The following is a 7,375-nucleotide window of genomic DNA, read 5'->3' as shown; positions in this document are numbered from 1 at the left end:
AAAGTTAATAGATCATGCAAAATGTTATATTAGAAAACATAAGAGGTTCCCATATACCCTACTCCCCATCCCACATCATCATTTTTTAATTGTATTTTTTGGAAGATATACAGATAACAAAAAAATGTTACATTAAAACGTATAAGAGGTTCCCATATACTCCCCACTCTCTCACCCCACTGCTCCCACAATGACAACCTCTTTCATCATTGTGGCACATTCATTGCATTTGGTGACTATATTTTGGAGCACTGCTGCACCACATGGATAATAGTTTACATTGTACTTTACACTCTCCCCCAGTATATTCAATGGGTTATGGCAGGAAATATAATGTCCAGCATCTGTCCCTGCAATATCATTCAGGACAACTCCAAGTCCCAAAAATGTTCCCACATCACATCTTTCTTCCCTCTCCCTGCCCTCAGCAACTACTGTGGCCACTTTCTCCACATCAATGCTACAATTTCTTCCATTACTAGTCACAATAGTTCTATAGTAGAATATTAGTAAGTCCACTATAATCCATATTTTATTACTCCATCCTTTGGACCCTGGGATGGTGATGTCCACTCCACCTCTATATTGCGAGGGGGCTTAGATTCCACATGGATGATGGATGCAATTTTCCAGCTTGTGTTTGTAGGCACTCTCAGTTCCCTGGTGTGGTGGTTGACCATCTTCACCTCCCTGTTAGCTGACCTGGGTAAGTCCAACGAACCAGAGAGTAGGAGTTGCAACTCTGCTGAGGCTCAGGGACCAGCTGGCACATGGACAGTCCAGAGATTCAAGTCTCATGAATATACACCAACCCTAGCACCAACCACAGTTTCAGTAAAAGTGACAGAAAAGGCACGTGTAGAAAGGTCACATCTGAGTCCAACTCCATCACACTCAGGAGCACAAATTACAAAGTAGGGCCCACTGACATGACACTGAGCTCCAGAGCCATCTGCCATGACCATAGAACCTGAGGGCTTCTGTAGCCTTCAGGCACACCAGTACCTAGAGTTGTATCTACTTTGGCTTTCTCTGGGGTCCTGCTGAGGTGTGCATAAGCGCAACCCCTCTGATGACCTCCTGACTCTTTTTGAAGACTCTTAGCCATATCAACTCATGTGTCTTTGCTATTTCCCCCTTTTATTCAAGGTCAAAAAGCAGTTTTTAACACATCATCCTACATGTAGGCTGAGATATTCTGCTGGCTTGAGTTGACTCTTGTATTCAAGGTCTCTTTCTAGTTGCATCACCAGTTAGTGAATGGTAGTAATCCCTTGGTGCCAGAGAGGCTCATCCCCAGGGATCATGTTCCACACTGGGGGGAAGGTAATGCATTTACATGCTGCGTTTGGCTTAGAGAGTGGCCACATTTGAGCAACATGGAGGCTCTCAGGAGGTAATTCTTAGGCACCCTGCAGCTTTAGGCCTAATTCATATTTCAAGCACACCAGCTCGTAAACACAGCCATCAATATCAAGGTCTCATCGCTGGACCATCCTTCTTCATTGGTCTTTACCATTGCACTTGGGGGATTGCTGCTGTTCCACTGGGGAATGTGATAGAGCTCCCCTGGCTAGGAACTCAGCTCTCCCTCAGTTGTCAGTTGTAACTGCAACTACTATGAAAATACCCAACATATACTGAACATTTTTATGTAGCTTATATACATGTCCTGGAAAACTCCGTCCCAATCAGGTGTCTCCTTTATAACATGCCACACCAGTGCTCCTCCTCTGCCATAGTTGAACCTCTCTGTGTTCTAAAACTTCTTAAAAAATGAGACCTAATATATTGCCAAATTCAATTAATAGGAAAATGAAATATAACGATGGGTTTAAAGATTAGAAACAGAATACATACTAATTTAGAAAAACTAAAATAATGTAAAAATAAATTAGGGTATTAAAAATGAAAAATATTATAGAGCTTTGATTTTGATGTTTTGCCTTCGTCACTGTGATAGGTGTTGCCCTGTATGTACAGTGGCAAGGCAATTTCTTCCATTCCTTCCTCAGTGTCTACATTCTTTTTTTAAAATTTTTAATTTTGTTTTCAAGAAGTTTTAGACCACAGTAATTCACATATACAATATAGGGGACTCCCATATAACCAACATCAAACCATTTTCCCCCTTACCCAGCAATGATCTTTTTACATTACCATGTTCTATTTGCTGCAGCTGATGTACAGATATTGAAACACAGCTACCAAACATGGTTCCATTTTGGTTTACATTATGGTTTATATTTTAGACTGTACAATTTTCTAAATTTTTAGTTACCTTATGTTTTACATTATGGTTTACATTTTAGCCTATAGGCTTTTATACATTTTTGGTGTAAAATTTAACATGTCCTATGTCCATCGTTGCATGATCTTATGGAGCACTTCCATTGACCCCAGTACCCTGCTTCCATCTATATTATTCCTTTATCCCCCTCCCCTCAGGGCCCACAGTGACAATTGATCTTCATTACTTGAAGGACCAGATTCACAGATACTTGCAACAATGTTGAGGGTTTGACATAGTAGAATGGTCTAACCCACTGGGAGCCACCAATTATCTTGAGAGACACAATTCCCTCTGTTTAAGAACATTAAACCTCCCCAGGATGCGGGTACACCTTCACACTCATTTTATGGTTCTCCATCAAATGTTATAACCTACTATGACAAAATGAACCCTCACATTCCCAAGAAGCCTGTCCCTGTGCCAGATGTCCCCCCTTAAGCATCTTAAAAAGGTAATCCTTCCTCATTATATTTTCTAAAGAGTTTTCTCAACATTACAGTTTCAACCACATACCTGACAATTTCCCATGTTCAACTGTTCCCCCCAGTCCTCCCCCCAATTCCTAGGGCCATCTGTCCCATCCTTTCCAACCCTAGCCCCCTCAAGCCCAGATAGCCCCACCCAAAGGTATTCCTATGCCATTTTATCTCTTCCCTGTAAAAATACTTATCTCCAGCTTATCATAGATTTCACCCATGTAGGCATCAGCTCACAGCCTTCCTCTCCTCCCCCAATTTCCTGTAAGCCTATCTTTCAGTCTCTAGCTCTCTGAGACAGCTTGGTTTGCTTATTTCATATCAGAGAGTTCATGTAGTATTTGTCCTTCAATGCCTGACTTGGTTCACTCAACATAAGGTCCTCAAGACTCATCCATGTTATCCCATGTGCTTGTACTGTATGCCTTCTTACAGTTGAGTAGTATTCCATTGTATGTATACACCACATTTTATTTATCCATTCATCTGCTGATGGGCATTTGGGTTGATTCCAATTTTTGACAATGAATGATGCAGCTATGAACATTGGTGTGCATATATTAGTTTGTGTTCTTGTTTTCAGTTCTTCTGGGTATATATCCAGCAATCTACAGTTTCTTTTATAGTTTCTTTTTCTTTCTTTCTTAATTACTTCATGGTTGATATTTCTTGTTAATTTATGCAACCAATAGACTTCTCAAAACCCTTTTCAATAATAGTCCCATATTACCTGTGCAGAATTTTAAACCATATTAACAATTATATCTGCTACTAATGTCAGGTATTTTACTCCTTTTAGAATTCTTTTACGTTTTATTTTAATTTTTTGCTTCACAAATTGCATCATAACTGTTGCAAGAATTGACAGTTACCCTATAACAGGAAGACTTTGTCATGCCTTTTTTCTATGATGTTTGACATAAGAGAACTGTAGCTTTTTTGTTACTTTTTCTCATAGTCTAGGCTTTTCCATTATTATTTTTGCTAAAATTTTTCATCGTGAATGAGCATTTTAGTATAACAGCTTTTTAAAGTTGATTTGAACCTACCTGTCATGTTCATAGATACCCGATAGGAAAAGACATCACTGAGAATTTTATATTCAGGTTTCCCTCTTTCAAAAGCTGAGGGTTACATTTCTAAACCTTCATATTCATTGGTATGAAATTTTTATCACATCGTAATGTGTATTTAAATTTAAATTTTCTGTAAGTTTATTATCAATGATATTCCCCTCCAGATATTTGAAAATGTAGAGGCTTGGTTCCCAATATCTATGGATTGATAAAAATCGAGTACTACTCTTTATCTTCATCCTTTTGACATGTCCTAAAATTGGATATTAAATTTTATGGGTTCTAATCTCCTGCATTGATATTTCTGAGTGTGTGCTTTTAACTTATGTGGCAGAATGAGATAAGGTATGTCAGAGGCAGAACTGATTTTTTCTTGATATGCACATCATATGATTTTAAAAAATCAACAGAATTATTTCAACCACAGTAGGAGTGAAACCATTTATTCCTACACATTTTCTATATTTTTACTTTATTTCAATATTATAAAAATGTTCTTTAAATATCTTCTAACTTACTGATTATTTAATGCTTGAAATACATAAACACAAATATATGATTTATATCAGCACTTTCTAGTATTTGATGAATACTAGATGAAAATGGAGATTCAAATTTATCCTTATGTATAAAAACACACATACATGCAAACACACATAGATACATATACAATTTCAAGCTATATTATATGGTTTCTTTAATATTTTATTGTCTATTTTTTCTTATTAGCTTATAAATGTTTGAAAATTTTTTACTGCAGTTTCTTAGCCTTCTCATACTCTATTCCAATAACATTGTGATCATATATGCAATTTTTTATCTTCCACATTTACAATTTTTTCTGCTGCTATTAATATTTGATGATTTTTTCTTTCTTTTTTTTCACTTCTTTCACAACTCTCACACAATTTATTTCCCTTTACTTGTCTCACCCTTTTTCTAAATAAATGTTGTTAGTACAGTCTTGTTTGTCTAATTCTCTACCAGGTGATGTTTCCAACCAGAGTATTTTAAATTCTATGATGCTTGACTTTGAATAATTTCTTTTTGCTTATTACATTTTCTCATGGTAGATGTTTTGCTGTTCTAATCTTTGCTAAAATATTCCACCATGGACTAGAACCTAAGTATAAAAGAAATAGGCTCTCCTTTCATGGAAATGATCCCACAATATTTCTCCTTTATGCTCTCTCACACATTACAGCACTTAATATGTTAACTTTCAGTAATGTATATATTTTTTTCAAATTCTACTCAATTTATTCATTTAAAAAAAATATTACATCCAAAAATATGAGGTCCCCATTCACCCCGAATGCCCCCACCCCACCACTCCACCCACAGTAACACTCTCCCCCATCATCATGACACATCCATTGCATCTGGTGAGTACACTCTGGGCATCGCTGCACCCCATGGCCTGTGGTCCACACCATAGCCCACACTCTCCCACATTCCATCCAGTGGGCCATGGGAGGACATAAAATGTCTGGCAATTGTCCCTGCAGCACCATGCAGGACAACTCCAAGTCCCGAAAATGCCTCCACATCTCATCTCTTCCTCCCATTCCCTTGCCCCAGCAGCCACCATGGCCACTTTTCCCACACCAATGCCACATTTTCTTGATTATTAACCACAATATTTCATGAATAGAATATCATTAAGTCCACTCTAATCCTTACTGTTTTCCTCCTTCCTGTGGGCCTTGGCTTGGTTGTGTCCATTCCACATCTATGTTAAGAGGGGGCTTAGATTCCACACGGATACTGGATGTAATCCTCCTGCTTTCAGTTGTAGGCACTCTAGGCTCCAAGGTGTGGTGGTTGACATTCTTCAACTCCATGTTAGCTGAGTGTCCAATAAATCCAATAAAGTCCAATAAATCAGAGTGTAGGAGCTGAAGTCTGTTGAGGCTCAGGGCCTGGCTATCATATTGTCAGTCCAGAGATTCAAATCCCCTAGTTATATCTTAAACCCCAGCACCAACTACAATTCCAGTAAAGTAGCATGAATGACTTGTGAAAAGAGATCACATCTGAGTCCAGCTCCATCATGCAGAAACACCAGCTCTAAAGAAGGGCCAACTGACATGGGAGTGAACTCCATCTGCCATGACCATAGAACCTGTAGGTTTCTTTAGCCCTCAAAAGACCAATACCTAGGGTTGTATCTACTTTATCTGTCTCTGAGACTCTGCTCAGGTGTGCATAAGGGCAATCCTTCTGACAACCTCCAGACTCTTTTTTAGAGACTCATACCCATATAAACTCATTTGTCCTTTCCATTTCCCCCTTACTTTAGGTCAAACAGCATTTTAACTCCTGTTATTATTTGTAGACAGGGATATTCTGCTGGTCCACGTTGAGCCTTTAATTCAAGGTCATTTTCTTTTTTTTTATTGAGTTTTTTTTTATTATTCATTTTTAAAAAATATTACCTTCAAAAAATATGAGGTCCCATTCAACCCCACTGCCCCCATCCCACGACTCCCCCCACAGCAACACTCTCTCCCATCATCATGACACATCCATTGCATTTGGTAAGTATATCTCTGGGCATCACTGCACCTCATGGTCAATGGTACACATCATAGCCCATACTCTCCCACGTCCCATCCAGTGGGCCCTGGGAAGATCTATAATGTCCGGTAGTTGTCCCTGAAGCACCACCCAGGACAACTCCAAGTCCCGAAAACTCCTCCACATCTCATCTCTTCCTTCCCATTCCCCGCAGCCAGCAGCCACCATGGCCACTTTTCCCACACCAATGCCACACTTTCTCTATGGACTTTGGATTGGTTGTGTCCATTGCACATCTATGTCAAGAGGAGGCTTAGATTCCACATAGATACTGGATGCAATCCTCCTGCTTTCAGTTGTAGGCACTCTAGGCTCCATGGTGTGGTGGCTGACCTTTTTCAACTCCATGTTAGCTGAGTGGGGTAAGTCCAATAAATCAGAGTGTAGGAGTTGAAGTCTGTTGAGGCTCAGGACCTGGCTATCATATTGTCAGTCCAGAGATTCAAATCCCCTAGGTATATCTTAAACCCCAGCATCAACTACAATTCCAGTAAAGTAGCATGAAAGTCTTGTGAAAAGAGATCCCATCTGTCGGAGTCTTGGTCGGTGAACTGAGGTATCAGGAATGAAAGACAAAGAAAGATTGGGTTCAGGGGATCTGAGAGCATTGATCTCTCAAGCTCATCAGACAACTTTATTGAGTTGAGGGGCTAGTATATATACCCCTAACATACGTGACATTCAGCACAAAATCAAGTTACCTATTACCCTTACCTCATTCTATATTAACTAGTGATTGATGAACACCAACAAACTTTACTGGAACTATTATTATAAAAATCAGTAACTATACTCATAAATCTTGTTACTCAGGTCGTTCTGTTCTATATGTTATTGCTCTGCCTGCAGGTGTGCATTCCCTGCCAAGATTGTGATCCACACTGATAATCACAAGGGACAGTTTGACTCAGTGGTCAAGGAAGTAACTTGCTTCCATGGAAACAACATGG

The sequence above is a fragment of the Dasypus novemcinctus genome, chromosome 29 (genome assembly GCF_030445035.2).
Source record: "Dasypus novemcinctus isolate mDasNov1 chromosome 29, mDasNov1.1.hap2, whole genome shotgun sequence".
Taxonomy (NCBI): Eukaryota; Metazoa; Chordata; class Mammalia; order Cingulata; family Dasypodidae; genus Dasypus; species Dasypus novemcinctus.
Note: the sequence above shows the minus strand (reverse complement) of the source record.